Source organism: Protopterus annectens, chromosome 14.part0 (assembly GCF_019279795.1).
Source record: "Protopterus annectens isolate FY-2018-M chromosome 14.part0, PAN1.0, whole genome shotgun sequence".
Lineage (NCBI taxonomy): Eukaryota > Metazoa > Chordata > Ceratodontiformes > Protopteridae > Protopterus > Protopterus annectens.
The window spans coordinates 956,608,270-956,634,647 of record NC_056748.1 but is presented as its reverse complement, the minus strand read 5'-3'; the positions used below and the strand labels follow the sequence as shown (position 1 = coordinate 956,634,647).

At 40.4% G+C, this 26,378-nt stretch overlaps 1 protein-coding gene across 1 annotated transcript in view; it reads left to right on the top strand.

Annotated features, from left to right (window-relative positions):
- LOC122789363 (tyrosine-protein phosphatase non-receptor type 13-like) overlaps positions 1–26,378 on the top strand; it is a 2,815,362-nt gene that overhangs the window by 1,501,941 nt on the left and 1,287,043 nt on the right. The gene's annotated exons all lie outside the window — the stretch shown is intronic.

The following is a 26,378-nucleotide window of genomic DNA, read 5'->3' as shown; positions in this document are numbered from 1 at the left end:
CCAATTTAAATGGAACTGCAGAAAAAAACATGAATTATGAAATGTTAAAGTTTGTCTAGCAGTTTCACACTATTTAAGAGTGATGATTCAGAAATGTACATTTGGAAGTCCTCAAAATGCTCTTTGTATGCTCATGCTAGAATCTTGAACATTTCAAAGAGCTGTGGATCTTTAGTCCCGATATCCCCCCCGTCCATTTCTTTGCTGTTTGCACTCAGAAGCATAAAAAACTCTTCAGCTCTGTTTTCTAATCATAAAAAATCATAGAATGCCATGGTATACAGCTGTGCAGAAATGTTAACCTAAGCTTTGAAACTTGTTTGCTGATGGCCAACTTCTCAGTTGCTGTGTTATTTGGGAAATCACTGTTCGTGCATTTTCTACTCGCATACTGGCTATGATTCACTGTGTGTGGACATTTTTCTGTGTGGTTGTCTGCCTATGGAATTAATATATTTAATGAAGGGGTACAGAGGTGAAGCCCATAGTACAGGGATATAAGAGTCTTCCACACTATATAAAACACATTGTGGTTTCATTGTGTAAAAGCTTTGACCATTTTGTTTTACGTAGTTGAGACTTCAGTTGTTTGAAATTTGGGGCAACATAAGTGAAGTGTATGAAGGTAGTTAATGAAACTTAATATTTTTTCATTGTTCTTCCTACCTTCTTAAAGTCTGTTAATATACTATGTCACTTAGCATTATCATCTGTTTTTCAGTAAATATTATGCACTTTAACTGCATTGAATAACTTGCTATTAGGGTCAAAAGTAATCATACCTCTCAATGGTCCAGATTTTGCCTTGTACTTTTGGTCTTTTCCTCATAAAAGTTGTGGTTTTCTGGCACAACACAGAGGACTGAAGTTACTAAGTAATGACCTACATTTAAGTTTCAGACTTCATATTATTCAGAAAATGCACGCTAACACAAATCCTGTTATTCCAGAATCATTATAACTTTGTAAGAGCAATATTTAAAATCTGTCTCTATTTTTGGGACTTTGCAACCCAATTATTTTAAGTTGTATGTAGAGTTATTGTGCTAAGAGGTTGAGAGAGATTCAACTAATCACTGTTCATATTATTTGAAATGCAAACTATGTGGCTGCTTTAATAATCGCTGGCTGTTTGTCATTCATTTAATCTGAACATAGTCTCTTGAAAGTCTACCTACCCTAATTTTCCTCTTTTTTTTATTACTTTGTTTTCTAGTATAATCCACTGCTTTGACCCAGAAGTTTTCCCTTTGCTGACTATGAAGCACAACAAAAGCAGCCCTGCTTCCTACCATTAAGCTGTTAGAGGCACATACAGAAAGGCTGCCCCTTTCTAAAGGCACACATATGCAGTGTCTGCTTTACTACTGGTGCCTCTGTATTTGGTTGTATTAACCCCCCCCCCAACTCTTTGCTTTTACATGCTAAAACAGTAGTTTTATTTGCGTGTGGATTACTGATTTTATGTTGCTGATGCTGTCTATAACTTTGTCTGAACAAACACAGTGGCCAGTGGCAGCGACTCTCAAACAGCCTTCCGGCACATGAATGTAACACCAGGATCCTGACAGCAGTAGCATCTTTAGCCTTTTACTAATATCCGTATCCTTACTGACAATATGTCAGTCCTTCTACACCCTGAAGAGCTCACTTAGGAGTCTTATTTTTGCCTAGCATGATTGAACTCAGAGAGAGACTAGGCAAACCAAGGTTTTATTGTTGGAAGTGATGTAGAAAAAAATCAGATTATATAAGGAAGCACACTTGGAAATAGCCAGGGGAAACATGGTGAGAGGGAAATGAATCGAGCTTTGATAAAGCAAGCAGTGGAGCCAGTCAGTGTGCGCAGAAAAAGGAAATGGCTAGCATTGAAGGAGACCCTCTGCCAGTAATTGTGAGCTGCGTAATACTCTGTTCACATTATTATAGAAAGTATTATCCCAACTAAATGACTGCAGTGGTGGTGCTGCGGTAGCGTTGTCGCCTCACAGTAAGACGTTGTCCTGTTTGATTCTTAGCTAGAGTGTCTTCTGTGTGGAGACATGCGTGAATGGGCGTACCTTCATTGAAGGTTGTGCATCAGGGCTGGCAACTCGGCACGTAAAAATCTACTGCCAATCATTAGCGGACCGGAGTTCCACTGTGGCGACCCCTAACCGGGAAAAGCCAAAAGACACAAATTATCCCAACTAAAACCTAACTCTTTTACTCCTAATCTCCTTCCCTTCAGATTATCTCTGGCATGCTTGTATATTCTTTTACTTTATTTTTTCACAAATCCATTTCTGAACCCTACTCTCTCAGTCTTCATGAAAAACAAACAAACAAACAAAAAATCAACACAATCCCTTACTATATGCCTAGAGTTATTTGACACAAATTATCCCAACTAAAACCTAACTCTTTTACTCCTAATCTCCTTCCCTTCAGATTATCTCTGGCATGCTTGTATATTCTTTTACTTTATTTTTTCACAAATCCATTTCTGAACCCTACTCTCTCAGTCTTCATGAAAAACAAACAAACAAACAAAAAAAAAACAGAAGACCAATTCACAAGGGAAGGAGTCAACACAATCCCTTACTATATGCCTAGAGTTATTTTAAAAGCCCTTTCAACAATACTTGAAAAATGTATACAAAAGCAACTATTACACCGCCTCTCAAAAACAACCTCCATCACCCACCAAGTATGGATTTTTGGGCAAGCTACAGCACTGAAACTGCACTGCTATCCATCCTAAATAATACTAACCACTTTAAAAGCAATGGTCTTCATACTACAGCCCTGTTCCTGGACTTTCAAAGACATTCAGTACTAGCTCATACTGTCCTGTCCAAAGATCAGCTAAAATGTATCTTAATCCCAAAGCCTTAACCTGGATTAAAGCATACCTTTTTAATTTGTTTCATACTGTCACATGGTCACAAACTCTTTCAGAATTCTGACTCACTAACAGGAGTTCCAAAAGGATCAATACTTGGGCCTATACTTTCATCATCTTTATCAATGATATGTATATTAGCATTCCTATGACCACCTTTATTTATTTTTTAATTATTTATTGCCACTTGGCTACCAGTAAACTCCTACTAAGCAGTGCCTTTTTTCAACAGAGGCCCAGGGAGAAACGTTTATTTGCACGGTTTCATCATTTACAGTCAGTCTCATTCATGAGCAATAGTTCATTTAATCGGACATCCTTGATATCAATTGCATCAATTGCAGACAGTTTCGATTAAAAGCAATTGTTACTTGGGTTGTATATGAATTTTTTTTTGTAATACACAGAGGTATATGCAATGCAATATCATCAGTATGCATAGGTTGTCGTATATTACATTACATATGAATATTTTTTACTAAAAGTACTTGTTTAAAATCTAGGCTGAAGGAAGATTAGACAGAGTTAGAGCAGTCAAAAGAAATAAAGGAGAGGAGGAAATTGCAAGGAAGCTAAAGAAGATGAGTTGACAGAGAAGGTATAGCTGTGATAATAGTGCATTAAGTTTTGTGCAGTAGAGTGTTTTGTTTGTTTGTTTGTGTCTTTTGGCTTTTCCGGGTTAGGGGTCGCCACAGCGGAACTCTGGTCCGCTAATGATTGGTAGTTGATTTTTACGTACCGGCTTGCCAGGCCTGACGCACAACATTCAACGAAGGCACGCCCATTCACGCATGTCTCCACACAGGAGACGCTCTAGCTGAGAATCAAACCGGACAGTAGAGTGTTATGGTGTAAATTCTTATAGCTGTATTAGTTCCAGTTTAACCAGGGGTGGTGCAGGTGTACAGCCATTTCTCTATCAGGTGTTGCTTTAAGGTGTTGCTTTAGTTGACATTTAGTCGTTCAGGACACAGACTGTTCTTAAGTGGAGAGGGATGGTATTACAGCTATTAGCAGTGCAGTGTGAATTCAGGAAGAATCCAGCGTTGTTGTTAGGTTTAGTTATGGAGAGTAATAATTTGTCAGTGCAGCATAGAAGTCTCTTATTAGTGTCAGGTTGCATCATGGAGTGAAGAGATGGGACTTTTTTAGGGCTGCGCAGTAGTTTGAAGGTTGTAAGTTGTTATGAGTTCAATAAAGAATTATTTAGTTTGAACCAATTTAGTTGTTTTTGAGACGGTCAGTGATGTGATCTATATTGTTGGTTGGTTGTGAATTTGGCTAATATATGGGTCTATATTACATGACCAAGCGATCAAAATGCTGAGTACAACATGCTCGACATACTTTGATCGCTCGATCATGTCATCGAAACCCAAAAACACTGTAAAAAGCAAAATCGAAAGATTTTGTTTGTCCCACTCCAAACATACAACTCACACACATACAACCAATTCATACAAACCCCTACACACTCACATCACTCAAACACTCGAACACCTCCACAAACACACATACTTTTAAGACAAAGTGGGGGGCTTTGCCCCCTCACTCCCCCCTAACTAAATGTACCAACTCCGAGATTGCTGTACATTGGGGAAAGGGCAATTTCCCAGTAATCGTGCAAGCGATTACTGGGAAATTGGCCTTTCCCCAGTGTACAGCGATCTCAGAGTTGGTATTTTAAATAAAGTAGCCTCTTATGAAGCCATTCCTGACAGTGTAGTGTGTTCACATCACACGCTACACTCACCAGGAATGCCGACCAAAACATTTCGGAACTCCAAATGTCAACATTTGGAGGTTCCAATTACATGAATGGTCGATCAAAGTATGTCAAGTATCTTGTACTCGACATTTTGATCGCTCGTTCATGTAATATAGACCCTAATATATTGTAGCTTGGTAGAAGTTGATACTGGTTAGGATAGGAGAGGCATATAACAGGGTGGGAGAAGAAAAGTGGCTAGGCTTTGTTTAACCGAGTCAGTAAAGGTAGTGTTTTACTATATAGATAGAGCTTAGCTTTTGGTAAGTTTTCTTTATGGCTTGCTGAAGGTAGAGATCAAATTTCAAGAGGTCATCTGTTTGGTGTAGGACACTAGTTCTGCATTGGTCCTGTTGGGTGACAGTAAATTGTGAGCAGTAGTAGTTTACATTTTTGATTTTGGAGGACTGGAGTTATCAAGCCAAGAGAAAGATTTCTGGTTAAGTGTTTGGAGCTGCTGTAGTATCCTAGCAACACATATTAAAGTGGAGACATCAGCTTATTGTACTGTGGTAGTCTCTCTGGCTACTCTGTTAAGGTTAGTGATAAATAAGTTAAACAGTAGTGATCCTAGGATGAATCCTTGTGGGATTCAGATGGATATAGGAAGGAAAGAGTAGAAATCATCTTGTTATTTCACTGCTTAGTGACATAACTTGGGTTGAGGGTTTCTATAATGGTAAAGTTGTGTTTACCACACAGATACAAGGTACACTGTTTAATTCTCAGCATTGATAGAGAAATTACCTTGGCTTAAAATGGCCCACAAAGGCAGCTAGCCCAGTAGTTACCTAGGAACATATGAACTAAGAAACAGTTAAGGGGGGTTGATAAACCATAGGAAGAGATTTTAGTTGGTAGAATTTGATTGACTGCGTTGAATGCCTTGAACTGATTCAGAAATAAGTATGAGGTCAGAAGACCTGCATTTCTATTGTGATTTATTATATATGTGAGCTTTAAAAGGGCAGTGGCTGTACCATGATGTGAGGGAGAGAGGAGATTATGAGAATTAATATGTGTAGTAAATTGAGAGTGAATATATCTTTCCAAGAATTTGGATAAGGATGAGAGAATGGTGTGGTGACTGGTCTGGAGTTGGTGAGCTTGGTTGATGATCTGTCTGTATGGGGGGGTATTGTATAGGATTTTTTCCACAAGGTGAGGACACACTGGGTAGAGCAGTTTATTAGAATCAATACAGAATATGCAAGGCGATTTGCAGTGATTTTGAGGTATTCAGATGGACATTGATCAGGTGTAGTAGTAGTTATCTTAAAGGTGCATAGGTGTTTTTTAATTGTAGATGTTGGCACTGGAGTAAGTGAGAAGGTCTGTTATGGCTTCAATGATTCGAGTGGTATGGCTCAATTTGTAGTTTTGTAGGAGGGAGGTTACTGTATTTCTACACATTAATTAAACTATGAATGTTGATTAAAATTTAATTGCATAAACAATTTAATACAGCATCATATTGAAACTAATCACCATGGAATTCCACATCTCACCCACACCCCCCGCAAAAGTAACCACTTTGAAAAACTTCTTCAAAGCTGACTTTGGGCTCCTAAAAACAGAGGTGGCTAACTTCATGGCACCCATGCCAATGGAAAATATCTGCATGACTGCTGAATCATACACCACTGCACTGTACAAATATGTCCATAAATGCATGGAACCAGCCATATCCAACAGAATCAAGACATTCTCCTCCAAAAAAAGGAAGCCAGTCTGGTGGTCCCCTGTCATTAATAAACTCTACAACAGTAAGAAGAAACTGTTGCAGAAAAAGGTGAAGTCCCAAGACTGGAAAAACTCCTTTATTAGCCTCAACAAAAAGTTGAGCTCCCTCATCAAATCCTCCAAAGCCAGCTATGAAGGCAGAATTGTGGCAGACACTAAAAACAGTCACAAAGCCTTCTATAGTTATATCAAGAACCTCCATGGCAATACCCAGATTTGCTCTGAGTTACTGCGCAATGGTACCTCCTTTACTGAGCCAACAGATATTGGCAACATACTGGCTGACAGATTTAGTGCCAACTTTACACCTCTCTTGCCCCCTAAAGGACCCATGACAATACCGGAAGAATGGCAGGCACCCAGCATTAATGCAGCACAGGTTAAAGCTGCATTGCCCAAGGCCAAGAATACAGCTTCCATGGGACCTGATAATATCCCTGGCTGTGTTCTACATGAACTACAAAGCGAACTGGTACCACATCTGTGTGCCCTGTTCAGTCACAGCCTCACCTCATGCTTTGTTCCTACCGAATGGTGCACTGCTACAGCTATCTCTCTCTCTGCAAAGGGGGAGCGACTACAGACCCTGGGAATTATCGCTCCATTAGCCTGACAAGTCTGATATGTAAAGCTATGGAGCACATCATCATGGACCTGATTACCAAAGATACAGGAAATCTCCGAACTCTAGACTTCATGCAATTTGGCTTTGTGAAAGGGAGATCATGCCTGCTCAACCTGGTTGACTTCTTTGAGTCAGTCACCAGGCTGTGGATGAAGGTACAGCCTATCTCGATCTGGCCAAGGCCTTTGATACCATTCCTCACGCGAGATTATTGATAAACTCACCAAATTAGGCATTGACCCCTATATCACTAGGTGGGTTATAAATTGGCTCACAGAACACACAGTGTGAAAGTAGCGGACTCCAAGTCAGACTGCCGGCCAGTCACGAGTGGAGTCCCACAGGGATCAGTTCTGGGTCATCTCCTGTTTAGCATCTACTTCTCAGAAGCCCAGGCTAACACAAAGGGACTCTGGCTGACCAAGTTCACAGACGACTACAAGTTGGGAGCCATTATTAACTCCCCAAGTGATGCAGACATCCTACAGAAAGGCCTCACTGAGACCAGTGACTGGTGTCAAAACCATGGCCTTAAGCTTAATGCCAAAAAATGTGTCGTCATCCACTTTGGTAAAAACTGAGTTTCTACTAATTACCACATCGATGGGAGCCCACTGAGCACTGAAGGCATTATAAGAGGTATGGGGATGCAGGCTGACAGCAACCTCTCCTTCGACCACCACATTGCCACTGTGGTCAGAAAATCCTTGTATGTGGCACATCACATTACCAAGGGTTTTGCATCCAGGAAGAAGGAGGTCATCGTCTCTCTCTACTCTTCCCTCATTAGGCCAATCATCGAGTATAATACCCCATTTGGCATGTACCTCACTAAACACCTTCAACAGCTGGAGAGGCCACAGAAGTACCTCACAAGGAGGATCCTAGGCATTAAACACGTGACCTACACAGACAGACTCAAAAGACTCCATCTATTCTCTGTCTGCCTACTTAGAGGCGATCTCTGCTTCACTTAGAAAGCCATGTCTGACACAGCTCTGTTGGAAATGCTACATCTAAAGAAATTCCAATCTCTCCACACCACACACTCCAGAGACCTCAACCTCATTACCACAATCAACAGAACATGATAGAGGGAACAGGTTCCTCACCCAGAGACTGCCCATACTCTGGGATAGACTTCCTATACACGTCAAACAGAGCACCTCACTGTCCCTCTTTAGGAGAAAATTTGAGTGGATGGGAAATAGAAAATTCACCCCTGGGATCACTCCAGTGGCTCTGCTCAACAGAGGCACTGGGAACTAATGTCGGAAGGCATGATGCCAGGGCACTTCTGTGGGCTAGGCTTGTACAGGCTTCAGGGCCATTAGCCTAGTACACACCTATGAACCTATGAAAGTGGGCAAGGGAAGACATTACAACCCATTATTGATGGATTTACTCCACTTTAGCAAGTCACATGGTATCAGAAACATTTGGTATAGACATCTAATCCTCTTCTGGAATATCAGCAGTTGGAGGGACAGTTATATCTTGCAGATGCAGCTCCTAAATGTTTTATCCCATGCATGGGCTCCTTCAGATTGTTTGTGGTGTGATCCCAGTTATTCTTGTTACATGTGATATGTAATCATTGACCATGGGATGGTTAAGGCAAGTCTAACTCCAAATGGTGTAGGTTAATTCTAGCACGAAAAGGGAAATTAACTAAGTAAAAATGTCCTGCAAGGGCAGTTAGCTTAGTACTTACCTATGAACTATTAATATAACATGGAAACTAACACATTATTCCAGCATTCTTTTAAATGGTGGATTTTCCTTTCCCAAGTTTCCTTAGCAATATCAAGTAGCCCTCTTGGATGCCAGCAGCACAGAAGTTCAAACGGGTAAGCCCATCTGAAGCCCGTGACACCTTTCTGATTACAAACACTAAGTTGGGTAAAAACTAGTCCCATATTTTTCCCTCAGCATTGTTCATTTTCCATAGCATGGATTTCAGTGCTTTATTAAACCATTGTGTTAACCCATCAGTCAGTGATAGTAGATTGACACCTCAGACACTTTAATTGTAAAGCACTGACCTAACTGAAGCTTCATGATAGACATCAAGGGAGGAGTGTCTTTGCCAGTAATTATTTTTTTGGGATACACATCTATGGAAAAATAACAATACCACTTCCCTGGCAATAGTTTTGCATAAACTGCTTCTGGAAATTCCATAGCATAGTCAATATTAGTCAGTTTTGACTAATATGTACATATACCCATTGCTAGCCCCAGAGTGTCCATAGCAATATGCTGAAATGGTGCTTTTATGACCGGTATTGGGGATTACTTTACAGTACCTATTTTCTTAAACGGTACCCCCTTTAACATTCCTATAAGAAAAGTGCAGTCCGGGTCTGAACTGTCTGCAAACAGCTACAGTTAACTTTGAACCTAACACCACTCTTAAGTATTCAACTCCGGAACCACCTTTAACATTCCTATAAGAAAAGTTCAGTCCGGGTCTGAACTGTCTGCAAACAGCTAAGTTAACTTTAAACCTAACACCACTCTTAAGTATTCAACTCCGGTACCACCTTTAACATTCCTATAAGAAAAGTGCAGTCCAGGTCTGAACTGTCTGCAAACAGCTACAGTTAACTTTGAGTATGTGTCTAACTGTTTGAGCCAATCTTCATTTTCCCCTGGAGAGCACTGTGCTTTGGCTGTAAGCAGCCCCCCCCCCTCCACCACCACCACCACACACACACACATCTTCCACTTTCTCTTATTCCCTTTTGTTAGCAAATAGTATCAATAACTGATCAATACTGTGTGTTTATTTAAACTATACCACAGTAGCCTACTGATACAAGGTTATCCTGGTATTCCATCTGAGAAATTAAGACAAGACTTACAGTTTCAGAGCAGTCCTTGGTCAATTGTAATTGTTCTTAACACATACTTGTCTTGCTTTGGCTCATTAGCAGCAGTACAAAGAACTGCCTGCTCACACCCTTGTTCTCCCCTCCCCTTCCCTGTTTATTACCTTAAGACAATCCCAGAGTTAATAAATATTACCTGTGGCAGGCACCATTTGTAAAACTACAATCCACTCTGCTACAGGCCCCATGAAGGCTCAGTAGCTCTCCAGTAAGTGTTTTACAACTGTAAATGCCTATTTATGTTGAATTGTATTAGACATTTTACAACTGTATATGTTTATGTTGAATTTCAAGCCTGTACTCCAATCTGCTTACTTACACTATCAGACTATTTACCCCACTCATAGGACCAAAAACTGGGACTGGATTCTCTCAGATAATATCATCTACCACACGTACAGGTAACAATAACCAAAAAGAGAGTATACTAGACTGGATACTCACCAACAGTCATCCCCAGAACTATATGTCTGGAACTCTCCCTAATGATCTTAGTGATCACCTGATCACATACATCATGAAAGAAAATTAATTGTACAAGCTTACCTATTTATAGGTCTATCAGATCCAAGAAAAACTTTGACCCAACTAAATTTCAACTTGAACTCAAATCATGTAACTGGACAAAACTAAAGTTCCTTCCCCTTGATGAGGCAGTGTCATCATTTAACAATTCATTCCTTACTATACTTGACTTGCATGCCCCTAAACGCTCAATAAGAGTTAAAACTCAACTAGCACCCTGGCTAACAACAGACACCAAAACCAAAATAACAACTAGAGACAAAGCGTGGGATAAATGGCGCACTACCAAACTACCCCTAGATCGTATCAAATTCCAACAACTTAGAAATGAGACTAAAAAGCCATCATACTAGATAAGAAAAATTACTTCTACAATCTGCAACATAAACATCAGAATAACCCTCAAAAGTACTGGGCAGGCATAAATAAACTTCTCCAACCAGGCAAATCCACTACTCCGACCCCAGGAACATTATCTGACAAGAGCCAAGAAGATATAGCCAATTCATTCAATACTTTCTTCACAGAAACCATCCAGTCATTAGCTAACCAACTTTCTCCTCCCCACACTTCTATAAACACTATACCCGACTCACCACTCTCTTTTAACTTCCAGCCAGTGTCCACATCCTTTATCAGATCCCTTTTGAAAAAACTGAAGCCAACCACCCTTTCAGCTGATCTTCTGCCGGCTGAATACCTGCAAATTGCTGCAGATGTCGTAGCCTACCCTATCTCAATCCTAATTAACAGAACCATAACCGAGGCCTCAATCCCCTCAATTTGGAAAATATCCTATGTTATTCCACTCCACAAAGGAGGTTCATCCACAGAACTATCCAACTATAGACCTATAGCCATACTATCACCACTTGCCAAAATTATGGAAAAGTGCATGCACAACCAACTAATGCTCTATCTAACCCAAAATAAACTACTCACAGACTCTCAACATGGATTCAGACCCCATCATAGTACAACCACTGCCCTCCTCTCTTTTACTGAAAACATTAATCTTAACCGAATAATAAAAAATATCCTCCGCTCTCTTCCTGGACCTATCGAAAGCCTTCGATATGGTAAACCATCAGTTACTTCTATATACTTTAAAACCCTGTATATAGATACTCCAGCCCTTGACTGGTTTCAAGCTTACCTCACTGGGAGACAACAAGCAGTAATGTGGCAAAACAAGCTCTCCTGCCTACTACCAAATACCATAGGAGTTCCTCAAGGTTCCATATTAGGACCTCTCCTCTTTTCAGTCTTCATAAACGACATCCAAACAGTCATCCCTGAAGCCACCTGCATTCAATATGCAGATGACTCGACTATAATATGTTCCAATGCCTCTCTTGCAAATCTACTAACTACCACCCAACATAGCTTCACCAAAGTCGAAAACTGGCTTGCCAACCATCTCCTGATCTTAAATCCAAACAAAACCAAGTTACTTCTCTTCTACCCAACCAATAGATCTCCGACTGAAAACTTCACTATAAAATCCAATAATGGTACCATCATCTCCCCAGACACCTTAAACATTGACAATAAACTCAGATTTGATATACATATCAACCAAGCCATTAAGTCAGTCAACAAGAAACTTGGGACCCTATATAGAATTAAAGCCTTCCTTACCCCGAATGCCAGGGCAGCCACAGCCCGTTCACACCTTCTCTCTACCCTACTATATGCCTCTCCTGTCCTCACTCACCTTAACAAATCTGATCTGGCCAAGCTGTCATCCTGCTATAATCACATTGCCAGGTTCGTTACAGGCCTACCCTACAGAACACACCACTGTACTAACCTGAAAAAGCTTGGATGGATAGAATTCCCATACCTTCTTCACCAGTCCCAACTCATAGAGGCCTACAAAATCCTTAAACAACCTGAGAATACCCCAGCACTAAAAAACTTAATGACTCCCTACTCCAATCTAAGCTGCCTTCGCTCAGCAAACAGACTCCTTGTCCAAACAACTAAATCTCTCAACCTAGGTGGTGACGCTATTTGCCAACACCACTGGTAAAATATGGAACTCTCTCCCAAATAACATCACGCTTGCAACTTCTCTAAGTCAATTCAAAAATAGTCTAAAACTCCACTTCAAGTCACACTGGCTATGTCCTTGCTCAAACCCAGACTAGCTCTGTGCCATTAACTAAAACATAAACAACTAGCTAAGATGATAAGTACTTTGTATACTGTGATAAAGAAATATGTATCCTGTCTAACTCTATGTCATTATACTGCCTACCGTCCTTGCTGATATGTTATTAATGTTACATTTGTAGTAATCTCAGAAATAGTAATGGCAGTCTTGTACTTGTATGTAAATAGCCTATGTTTTTGTTAAGTTCTTTCAGCTCATTTACTGTACCTAATTATCAATGTAACTCTGTTGGAGCTTTTCTCCCCGGGCCTCTGCTGAAAAAGGACATGTATCCAGTCGGACCATCCCGGTTAACAAATGTAAAATAAATAAAATAAATAAAATTGTTAAGCAAAGCTTATTTAAACCTGCATACGGATGACATTTCTAACATTTTTGCTTTTATGTTGCGATCAGGCATTAGTTTATCAACATTAAAGGGCCAGTTATAAAATTGTATTACTTGTACTTCAGGAGTTACACCATTTCTGACCAAATGTTGTTTATTAACTTAGTCATAGTTTAAGCAATCAGTTTGTTCCATGTCCATTTTCATTGTTGCACCTGTTAGTTGGAATGACATGATTTTTGCCTAGTCTGCTTGGACACAGTTCTCTCTGATGGCATAACGTTACTTAGTTAGCATTGTCATAGGCAGCACAGTCCTGGAGTTAAGAGCAATACTGATGAGAAAATCTAGCTGCTTCAGTAGTTGCAACAGCCTCTGGTCAGTCCCTACATAACATTCCACATTTTTGTTTAATAATTCCTACATGTTTGTGGTCACTCATTAACCTTGCCAGAAGGAGAACAGACATATTGCAATAGTGAATTAAGCAGTCAAGGTTGCACTTCGCAAAATCACTACAAAAAACTGAAAACTGGCAAGTCTCTGGCCACCTGCCAGTGCAGATCACTAGTCTAAGTCCAAGACGACACAGAAAAATGACCTATATTAAAATACTGGTTTATTTTCACAGGTGTAAAGAAAACCAAAGCCATATCCCACTTGGCTTTGCAGATCCAGGCAAAATGCACAGTGTTTTAGCTTATTTTTTTCTGAGGCTCTAAATCTACATATCCACTTCTAGGATACAGGATGTTTCAAACAAATGAATGCAAGGCTGCAGGACTCTCTCAGGACTAACTTCCAGCTAGGTAAATCTCAACTGGGTTCTCATACTCCACATTCCAAGGTCTTCCTTCAGATGATCCTTCTGGTGAGGAACTAACTTCCTGACTTGTTGCTTTCAGGCTGCATATTTGTATGCAATATTAATTTATGTATCGTAGCATGGAACTCACACTAGAGACAGAAGTCAGACTCAGTGCACTTTTAAGTGGAAAATGATACAATGAAAATAGGCCACATTCTGTGGCAAAAAATCAAATACAAACCCTCCAATTCAGAAAGGCTTAATACAACGAGCAAGCTTAATCTCGGAAGGTTCCTGCAATATTCTAAGTCTTTGGAGTTCATATATCAGTCTACCACAGAGGCCTCAGTGTGGCCAGTGGTGTTGTGGGTGAAGCCACATGCTAATTAGCCATGTACTCTTCCCCAGAAATGTCCACTGCTCCCAATCTGCTTGACCAAGTGATTAAAAGTATAATCTGCCAAGTAAAGCTTTAACGTAGGAGAAAAAGTAACTGTTGTCAAAACACTGCAGTCACCCATTCACTCCTATGGGAGTACTCACTGTGCAGGTTTATATATACATGTACACACACATGCACACTTTTATAGCAGTTTCACGTTCGCTGTTCCACAATGACACCCCCTCCATACATAGAACCCCCATTTTATCTAATTCAAGATGAGAAATGGATAATGTATTTTACTAGCACTCCTATGACTCGTGATTTGCTCAACAGTAAATTTAAGGGCTGCAGGGACAAAACCCACTTGTTTATAAAATCCTTACATTTGTGTATCAATTGCAAGGGTGTGTGGTTAGTGATTAACTTGATACTATGACATAATATGTAGAATTGCAGTGAAGTGAATGCCCAATTACTTTTGAAGCATTCTACCCCTATGGAAGATTATATTGTCTCTGACCTACTTAGTATTCTGTTAAGGTAGAAAAATCAGGTGCTAGTTCCTGAGAATGCATAATTCCTATTTCTACCTCAAATTCATTTGTGTAGACTTTAACAGGCTTACCACAGTCAGGGGCAGCACTATCTCTGCACACAAATATTTTACAGTTTGCTAAAATCCTTGTTTGCTACTACAGTCCACTCGAGCTGGTTAGGGAGGCCTTACCTTTTGTAAGGTCTGAATGGGGGGGGGGGGACTGTGGTAGCAAAGCTGAGCATAAACTTTTCTACAGTATCCTGCTAGCCCTAGGAAGGTTATCATTTGACATTTGGTAATGGTAATTGGACAGGTCCTAAGAGCTTCTATTTTGTCAGTTTAGGGTATAATTATGCTTGTCCCAATCGTGGTTATAAGTTCATAGGTAAATACAAGCCTAATGACCACCACAGACTTTATAAGCCTAGCTGCACAACCCAACCTAATTGTGTCCCTATGTATCATGGGCAATTATTAAGGAGGGATATGTCAGTTAGGAAGTTTCTAAAGGTTGTGTGTGGGGGAGGGGGGTATGTTAGTTTGGCATAGTTACTGTCTGCCTCTGTCTATCAAAGACATGGGGACCAGACCTGGGGTGAATTTCTGATTTCCACAAAAAACAAACGAAAGAAGCAGCAAAGACTGGATAAGAAAATTTTCTTTACTGAATTCAGGTTCTGGTACCTCGGCTTTCGCCTTCAAATGGAACAATGTTACAAAATGCAAACCAGTTTAAATACACCTTACACAACCAATTAAGCAATGAATCAATCATAGTAAACACTTCCTAATTAAAGAAATATACATACAATAATATATATAATTCAATATCTAATAAATACTAAATAATAAATAATGCATTCCACAGAATAAATATTATTTCATATATTATATTTCTAAATTCATACCATTGGGAAATAATGTTCCATAGTTTACAATAAACCGTGATTCCATGTTCAATAGTTTATTCTGAAAATTGAAATTATTTCTGAATTTAAAACCAGAGTGGTCTCATCTAATCTATTGTTCCCAATATCCCCAAGATGTTCCAATATTCTTAATTTAACCTTACGTTTTGTTTGCCCTATGTACCATTTTGGTTCTAAACAACTGCAACCAATAATATATATTACCCCTGAAGAGTTGCAATCAAAATGATCTAATGCATGGTAAATAACCCCATTAATACTTTGACCATCTAAATTGATAATTTTATCACAAATTTTACATTTCTTGCAAGCAAAAGAGCCTGCATTAAATGCTCTCTCCTTCTTACCCTTGTTTCTTAATAATTCTTTCAGATTTTTACATCTTGTATGGGAGAAAACAATGTTATGTGGAACAATGTTCCCTAAAAATTCATCACTGATTATAATGGGCCACAAATTCAAAACTATCCTCTTCAGAACTGAAGAAGAATTTATTTACAAAAAATATTTTGTTCATCTCCTCAAAATCTTTCCCCTTGAACAAAAATGAATTATCCACAAAATTCCTCCTGTTCTTAACTGTATTACCCTGTTCATTCAAATTTAATATTTTTTCTACTTTAGTTCTATTAGAATAAACAATATTTTCAGTATACCCTCTGCTCATTAACTTTTTACAAATAATGTATATTCATATTTTCACAAAGACTTGATTAAAGAATAGCTGTGCATGCTGCTTGCATGCAAAAAGTTATTACCAGCTGTCTTTTTATGAAATGGTTTATGTTCAATAATGCCCTTAGTGCTAACGTAAAAATGTACATCCAAAAAATCCATATTTTCTGCATTGATCTGATATGTAAAATCTAGCCCACATGGTTGATTGATTCATTGCTTAATTGGTTGTGTAAGGTGTATTTAAACTGGTTTGCATTTTGTAACATTGTTCCATTTGAAGGCGAAAGCCGAGGTACCAGAACCTGAATTCAGTAAAGAAAATTTTCTTATCCAGTCTTTGCTGCTTCTGGATTTTGATCCAATAGTGTGTATTTTTTTCGTGAATTTCTGATTTCCCAACTATTGATCAAGGTTATGCTTAAGTAGGATTAGGGATGGACTCTGCTTCACATAATGGGGAGCCTGTTCCAGAGCATGGGAATCCTCTGAGAGACACATCTGTCTCGACAATGTGCCCTATTTATGTTGCAAGCAAAATTTAAATCCTTGGATCTAGTTGATTTGATAGCATTTGTTTGGCTAATGTGCAAAATGCCCATCAGAGCTGAATCTGAGAATGCCTTGTATGCCAGGCATAGATCGCCTCTTAGTAACCTGTAGGAGACCGAGTATAGAGATAGGGCTTTAAGGTAATCCGTATGGGACACTGTGTTCATACCTTGGTTTCTTCTGATAAGGAACCTTTGTGGGTGGTCTGACTGTTGCATATGTCTAGTCAGGTACATGCCAAAGGGAGCGTCATACTCAATTGTGGGTCTGATAATGGATGAATACAGTGGTAGTGTGACATTTTTGGACCTGGATACTATGTGCTTACTTATATGTGGGTGAACATACAATGATTCTCTTGCAACCCTGGCCACATGTTGGTCAAAGACCAGATTGCTGTCTAATTATGTTCCCAGATCCCTGACTATTGGGTCAGCTCTTAGGGGTGTCTTATTGAGGGACTAACCTGCCTGAGTGGCTGTTTTTCTAAAAGGCACTATAATGCATTTCTTGGAATTGAGTTTTAATCCATGACTTTGGCACCAGTCATTTGTCTTTTTTAGACCTTCTTGTAAGATGTTTCTGCTGTGGGGGGGAATGACTCTGATAGCTCCCAGTTTGCCGTCAACTGCAGACTTGGTCAGCTAAAGGCCCTTGACATTAGCCTTTACCTCTGAGATGTAGTTGCCAAATAGGAGTTGTCTCAGCACAGAGCCCTGAGGTAACCCACTGGTGACCATTCTTCTAATGTTCTTGGTCTCACCAATCCTGACTTTGGGCCTCCCTGTGAGACAGCTGGCAATCCAGCAAGTTATGTAGGGGTTAATGCCCAGTTCAGTGAGGCTGTCAACTATACCCAAGTGGGGTATTGTATTGGACACCTTAGCCATGTCCAAGTAGTCGGTATGCACCATTTTCCTCTCATCCTTTCCATTGGTGACCTTGTCAAAGAGGTCCACCAGATTTAGTAGGCATGACTTCCTCTTGACAAAGCCAAACTGCATTGGGTCCAATGTCTAAATGTTGAGTATGTCTTAATAATGTCCATGATAATTAATTCCATGTCTTTGCATGTTAAACTAGTCAGGTTAATGGGTTTGTAGTTTTTGGGGTTGGTTGATGTTTCACCCTTAGGAAGCAGAATAACCATTGCAGTCCTCTATTCTTGTGGTACAAAGCCTGTTTTGAGGGTATAGTTGAAAATTAGCTTAAGCAGTCCAGATAGGTCATGCTTCAAGCTATTTAGGAGATAGTGGTCTTCTGTGGCTCTAGGGGGGGGGGCACAGTGGTGCAGCGGTTAGCGTTGCTGCCTCACAGCAAGAGGTTCTCTGGTTCGATCCTCGGCTGGGGTGCCTTCTGTGCAGAGTTTGCATGTCCTCCCTGCGGTCGCGTGGGTTTCCTCCGGGTGCTCCAGTTTCCTTCCACATCCCAAAGACAAGCTGTAGGTGGATTGGACACTCTAAATTGGCCCTAGGTGTGAGTGTGTGCATGTGTGTGCCTTCTGTGGAAGGTTGGGTGCCGTGCTGGCCACTCGACACCATAAAACTCCACTGCCAATCAGGAGTGGACAAGTGATCTGCTGTAGCGACCCCTAACCGGGAAATGCCGAAAGAAGAAGAAGAAGTGGTCTTCTGTGGCTCTGCTTGACAGGGGCACAGGAAAATAACTTTAGTGGGTGGTGTAAGCCAGGGAACCTTGTTGGCTAGGCTTACTTAGGCCCTTGGGCCGATAGCCTAGTACCAACTTATGAAAAGAAGACAAAAGTAGCATTGATCATTGAAATCTCTACACCTAGTGACTACAGTGTCTTGGATATAGAGAGACACAAAGTCATAAAATATCAGGATTTGCAGACAGAAATGAAAACAATGTGGAAGAAAGATAATCAGACAGTTCTAATAGTAGTAGGAGCAACGGGTCTTATAAAAAAGAATCTGCAATTGTATTTAGATATGTTACCAGTACATATAACTCAAAGAGAAAATAAATCACCAAAGCAGTTAAAGGACTTCAAAGCACCAGAAATACAGTCCAAAAAATAAAACAAAGAAGTCCAACAACCTCAGATAAAGAAGTTTAGTAAAATAACAAAGCTTTCAAGTAAAAACTCTTCATCAGTGTTTAAAACTCAAGGTCACGGAGAACCTTTTTAAACAACATGCAGCCAGTTAATTAAAACAATGAATTAACTCATTAACTCATTAAAATACTTTAAAGCGCACATACAGAAATTCACTGCAATATTAACTTAGTTCTTCCATAGCCTAGCTTACTAAAGCATTTATATAACATCGTGTTTATCCTTCAGAATAGGTTTGATACTAACACTTGTATTCAGTCCAGGAAAATGGTCTTCTCGAAAAAATTTTATCCATTTATATTCGCACAGTTCTGTTTCATTAACTTATACATATTTAACTAATTGGCTGCATGTTGTTTAAAAAGGTTCTCAGTGGCCTTGAATTTTAATCAAGGACTCTGTTTTACAAATGCATATAACTCCATACGAATTGCAGGAGGAGTCATTACTGGTCACATTACAGGTGCTGCAAAGAGCACTTCTGGCTGACATCAAAGATTGAAACAATAATAATTTCATGAACTTCTATCATACTTTGACTTAGGAATGGGGTCTGTTCCCATCAGGGTAATAGAAACCGAAAAGACTTGGGGAAATTAAACAAAAAGTGATATTCTAGGACATTGTTGGTGATGGAGAAATTAAAAAAGAAAGATATCCTAGGATATTGTTGGTGACCATTGAGGCTGCGGTTTTTGGCTTTAGCAAGTGCAGCAAGGATCAGTTCCCTTTTAATAGTGTGGGGGGTTATGGTAGTTGGTGTATCATGGGTGAAGGTCGGGGGGAGTGGGGAGTGAAGTTTGAGCTGAATATGTCAGCCAGTAAATTCACTATGTCGCTTTGCTTGTTTAGATGGCACCACTGACCACCAGTTTGGCACTATAAGACTATCTTGACCTCATAATTAGCCATTGGACTTAAATTAAATAAGAAATTATAAGGAATAATTAATTTAAGAGCTTTTATCATTTTGGGAGTAGTTCTTCCTGATCTTACTGTGCCTTTTTTTCTGTCTTTAAATATTCTATTAAGGTTAGGATTCCACCATTGTGATTCTGATATTGAGTTTGTTTTAGCCTTACTTCTAGTAGGTACCTCAGCCTCTATACACCATTTATATGGCTGTACAAGGTCTTTGTGAACAACTCTGTATAGGTTGCTGTGAACTCAGGGTTAGCAGGGCATTGAATTTTGACAAACTATCACATAATACGATATAGTTTGCTTTGGAATAGTTCTTAACTGTTGCATGGTTTGATGGAGTTATCAAGCTTGATTTTTTTTTTGAAGGAGACAGCTTTGTGGTTTGACTTCACCAGTGAGGATATGACATTGGAGAGTGTGCAACACTCTTCCATATTGGAGAGTACCAGGTCCAGTATATTTGAACCTGTGCTGGGTGTGTGTATGCACTAACTGGTCAAGGGTATTTGTTTTAATAAAGCCCAGGGATCATTGTGTCTGTGAGTTTGAGGCAGTGTATGTTTTCCAGTCTGTAGAGGAGTAAGTGTCCCATGAATAAGGCATTTAGTTTAATAGTAATTGCCTCCAGTAGATCTAGATATGAGCTATGGGATTCATGCGACATAGAGAGTGACCTATAGCTTGCTAGGATGTGGTATGGTACTTTGTCTGTGGTGATTTGCACATGAATAAGCTGCAGGGCATTGTTGTGTTTAACCAACCTAGAGGTATACTTGTTGCTAATATAGATTGAGGCTCCTCCATCTATTGTTCCTGTATGTGCAGATGATTGTTTAAATATGCTGAAAGCACTGTTGCCTTGCATTACTGGAGTACTTTCTGTGCATTTAAACCATGTCTCAGTAACGGCACAGATGTCTTGTTGTTGTTGTTGGGTCTTTCGGCTTTTCCCGGTTAGGGGTCGCCACAGCGGAACTCCGGTCCGCTAGTGATTGGTAGTTGATTTTTACGTGCCGAGTTACCAGCCCTGATGCACAACCTTCAACGAAGGTACGCCCATTCATGCATGTCTCCACGCAGAAGACGCTCTAGCTGAGAATCGAACCAGACAGCATCTTACTGTGAGGCGACAACGCTACCGCAGCACTATATTCTCCAAATTGAGGAGAGCTTGCAGGGTGTAGAATTTATTGTTTAGGCACCTAACATTGGGCAGTAACACCATTTTTTTTTTATTTTATTTGTATTTATTTTCAGTGACCTCCATGGAACTTTCAGAAGGGTTTTACTTTTCTTTGGTTTAACTTACTTTGTTAGTAGATTTGTCAATTTGGCATTGCCTAAAAAGAGCTCCAAGAGGGTGGATAAAGATTTAGCCAACATTCAGAAGCCTAAAGGAGACAGGACACAGAGATATAGATGTTTGTGTGTGTGCGTGTGTGTGTGTGTGTGTGTGTGTGTGTGTGTGTGTGTGTGTGTGTGTGTGTGTGTGTGTGTGTGTATATATAGATATATATATATATATATATATATATATATATATATATATGTATGCATGTGCATATATATATATATATATATATATATATATATATATGTATGTATGTGTGTATGTATGTATGTGTATATATATATATATATCTATATATCTATATATATATGTGTGTGTGTGTGTGTGTGTGTATGTGTGTATGTATATATATATATATATATATATATATATATATATACATACACACATACACATACACACACATATGCACATGCACACACACACACACACAGTCGATATAAAAAGTTTACACACCCTTGTTAAAATGCCAGGTTTTTGTGATATAAAAAATGAAACCACAATAATCATTTCAAAACTTTTCCTTCCTTTAATGTGACCTATAACCTGTACAATTCAATTGAAAAATAAGCAACTGTATTAGGGGAAAAAATATAATAAAAATTTTAAAAATAATACAATACGCTGGTTGCATAAGTGTGCATACCCTTAAACTTATACTTTGTTGTGTGTGCACACCCTTAAACTAATACTTTGTTGAAGTACCTTTTGATTTAATTACAGCATTCAGTCTTCTTGGGTAGGAGTCTATCAGCATGGCACATCTTGACTTGGCAATATTTGCCCACTCTTCCTTGCAAAAGCACTCCAAATCTGTTAAATTGCGAGGGTATCTCGTGTGTACATCCCTCTTCAGGTCACCCCACAGATTTTCTATTAGATTTAGGTCTGGGCTCTGGCTGGACCATTCCAAAACTTTAATTTTCTTCTGGTGAAGCCATTCTTTTGTTGATTTGGATGTATGCTTGTGGTCATTGTCATTTTGAAAGGTGAAATTCCTCTTCATCTTTCTAGCAGACACTTGAAGATTTTGGGCCAAAAGTGACTGGTATTTGGAACTGTTCATAATTCCTTCCACCTTGAATAAAGCCCCAGTTCCATCTGAAGAAAAGCAACCCCAAAGCATGATACTGCCACCACCATGCTTCGCCGTGGGGATGGTGTTCTTTTGGTGATGTGAAGTCTTGGTTTGCACCAAACGTACCTTTTGGAATTGTGGCCAAAAAGTTCAGCCTTGGTCTCATCAAGCCATAAGACATTTCCCACATGCTTTTGGAAGACTTGATGTATTGTTTTGTAAATTTTTGCTGGGCCTGCATATTTTTCTGTGTAAGAAAAGGCTTCCGTCTTGCAACCCTATCCCATAGTCCAGACATGGAGAATATGGGAGATTGTTCCCACATGTACACAACCAGTACCTGCCAGAAATTCCTGCAGATCCTTCAGTGTTGCTGTAGGTCTTTGAAGCCTCCCTGACCAGTTTTCATAGGTTCATAGGTTCATAGGTTGGTACTAGGCTATCAGCCGTAGGGCCTATGCAAGCCTAGCCATAACAATTCCCTGGCTATTTCTTCCCACATTATTTACTTTCCTGGACCCCTGTCTAGCAGGGCGACTGACGTGATCCCTGGGGTGAATTTCCTTTCTCCCATCCAATCGTCAAGGTTCCTCTTGAAGAGATCCAAAGAGGCACTCTGCTTGACATGTATGGGCAATCTATTCCAGAGTCTGGGAGTCTCTGGGTCAGGAACCTATCCCTCCAGCATGTTTTGTTTATTGTGATGACAAGGTTTAGATCCCTGGAGCGTGTAGCTCTGAGGGATTGGGATTTCTTTAAGTGTAGCATGTCCAACAGCTCTGGGTTTGACATGGTCTTGTATGATAAGCAGAGATCGCCTCTGAGTAGACGATGTGCGACAGAGTATAGCTGGAGTTTTTTAAGGCGGTCAGCGTAGGGCATCTGCTTTAGGCCTGTGATTCTTTTAGTGAGGTATTTCTGAGGCCTTTCCAGTTGTTGCAGATGTCTTGAGAGGTACATACCAAATGGGGCGTTGTATTCTATAATGGGTCTAATGAGGGATGAATACAGTGGGACAATGACCTCCTTTTTTCTGGATGAAAAGCCCTTCGTGATGAGGTGTGCCACATAGAAGGATTTCCAGACTGTTGTGGCGATGTGGTTATCGAAGGTGAGACCACTGTCCACCTGTGTCCCTAATCACACTTTCTGTGTTTAGTGTACTGCCACCTATGTGGTAATTCATGGATACATGTTTTTTCCCAAAGGGGATAACAATACATTTCTTGGCATTGAGCTTGAGCCCATGGCTCTGGCACCAAGCATCTGTTTCTGTAAGGCCCTTTTGTAGAGTATCCACATCATTTGGGGATTCAATAATGGCTCCCAGTTTGCAGTCATCTGCAAACTTTGTTAGCCAGAGTCCCTTAGTGTTGACCTGTACTTCAGAGAAGTAGATGCCAAACAAGAGCGGCCCCAGGACTGAACCCTGAGGTACTCCACTTGTCACTTGTCTGGAGCTGGATTTGAAGTCGGCTACTTTTACAGTGTGGGTTCTATCAGTAAGCCATTTAGCAACTCATTGGGTGACATAGGGATTAATGCCCAACTTAGTAAGTTTATCTATGATTCCAGAGTGGGGGATGGTGTCAGAGGCCTTGGCAAGGTCTAGATAGGCTGTGTGGACCACCTTACTCTTGTCCATGGTTCTTGAGACTGATTCAAAGAAGTCAATCAGGTTCAGGAGACAAGATCGGCCCTTCACAAACCCAAACTGGGTGGGGTCCAGTGTTTGAAGGTTGCCAATGTCTTTGTTTATAAGTTCCATGATAATACGCTCCATGGCCTTGCAGATAAGGCTTGTCAGACTGATGGGACGGTAGTTTCCGGGATCCAAGGTGGATCCCCCCTTGTGGATTGGGATAACTGTAGCTCTGCGCCACTCAGTGGGCACGAAACCTGAGGTGAGCTATGATTAAACATGACACTTAGGTGAGGTGCCAGTTCATATTGTAGTTCATGTAGTACACAGCCCGGGATGTCATCTGGTCCCATGGATGCTGTATTCTTGGCTTTAGAGAGTGCGTTTTGTACCTGTGTGGCCGTTATTACTGGAATTTGGCAGTCTTCCGGTATTGAGATGGGCCATTTAGGGGGTGCGAGGGGGGTGATGTTGGCACTGAATTGATCTGCCAGGATATTGGCAATATCCTTCGGATCAGTATATTTAATGCCATTCTGTTTTAGCTCAGAGCAGATCTGAGCATTGCCATTTAGATTCTGGACATAGTTATAGAATGCTTTGTGGTTGTCTTTGGAATCTTTGGCAATTTTATTTTTGTAACTAGCTTTGGAGGATTTTATGAGGCATCTCAGTTTCTTACTGAGGCTAGTAAGGGAGTTTTTTGCATCCTGGGATTTTCCTCTTTTCTGCAAAAGTTTCTTCCTTTTGTTGTAAAGTTTGTTTATGGCAGGGGACCACCAGATTGGCTTCCTTTTTTGGATGAGAGCATTTTGGTTCTATTTGGGATGGCACGATTCATGCATGAGTGGATGTGCTCGTACAGTGCCTTAGTGTAGGATTCAGCAGTTGAACTTTTAGTTCCCATCTGCATGGGTGTCATGAAGTTTGTCACTTCTGACTTGAGTAGCATGAAGTTGGCTTTGGAGAATTTTTTTTATGGTGGTTTCTTTACTGGGGGGTGGGATGTGGATGTTAAGGGTGATTAGCTTATGGTCAGACCTGTCTAACGAGGTGGTGACCATAGGTATGGAGCATTGATTTCCCATGTTGGTAATGACCAGGTCTAGGATATTGGAGCCCCTGGTGGGACTATGGATTAGTTGATCCAGGGCGTTGAAATTTATGAATTCCAAGAACCATTGCGCAAAGGTGTTGGGACATGAGTAGTTTTCCCAGTTAATGGCAGGGTAGTTAAAATCACCCAGTATTAGGGTGTTTGGTTCTATATTAATATTTTCCAGTATGTTTAGAAAGGTGTAGTGAGAATCTTGGGGTATGGTGGGGGATCTGTAGCAAGCTACAATTTGGATTGCAGTCTTACCTAGTGTTAGTTGCACTTGGAGAATTTCAGACACATTGTGTTGGCCAACTAGCCTGGTGGTGTGAATATCCTTGGTGAATATTGACACTCCTTCACCTTTAGTGTTTCGGTCCTGGTTTGGTGGCCGAAAAGTGTGGTAAGAGTTGTAGCCTGGTATTGCAGTGGTGCTCTCTGGAGCCTTGAACCAGGTCTCAGTTACTGCACAGATATCGATGTTCTCCATTTTTAGGAGTGCCTCGAGAGAGTTCATTTTGAGGTTTAGACTTCTAGCATTGAGTAGCATTACCTTCAGATTTTGCATGCTTGTACCTGTTACGGTGGTGGTTTTGTCCTTTGAAGTTTGCCTAAAAAAGGCACTATAGGGGTGGCAAGAGCCTTAGCCAGTAACCTGAATCCCAGGGGCGACAGGTGCAGACCATCTCTGGCAAAGCATCATGGTCTGTCAATCATAGATAGATAGATACTGGATCCCCTTTGAATGACACCATAAGCTTAGCCAACTGTTGAAGTCAATCATTTTATCCTTATATTGTGGTATCATTCTGGGTGAAGGCAGGATGCTACTCAGGGCTAGGGTCATACCTGCCTGGGCCACATGATCCGAGAGCTCTTCCATGTCTCTTTTCATGTAGTCCAGGGAGGTACGTCTCAACTCATTCACTCCAACATGGACAATGACAGAGTCATATTTGTACTTGTTGTGGAGTGACTTGAGTGCATGCGTTATGTGGCAGATCCTGGCACCCGACAGGCAGCTGACTGTAATTTTCTCCTTATTCAACCTGGTGAGAGGGACATTAGTGTGCCGGACTATAGAGTCACCTATGACTAAAGTGTTAGGTACATTGTCTTGCCTTAGGGGCTGTTGCTGGGTGGCACACTGGTGTTGTGAACTATGTGACACATTGGTTGTGATTGGTGTTTGTTTGCATTTCAGCTTCAGAGGTCTTTGTTGCTTGGGCAGGTTACAGTTAAAGGCCTCTGCATATGTGGGTTTAGTGTTGCTATATGTGGGTGTTGGTGGTGCGGGTTTAGAAGGGCTATGTGTTGCTTGAGGTGTAGTGTGGGTGTTAACCTTCTCCTCTTGACTGTTTTAAAAACCAATTT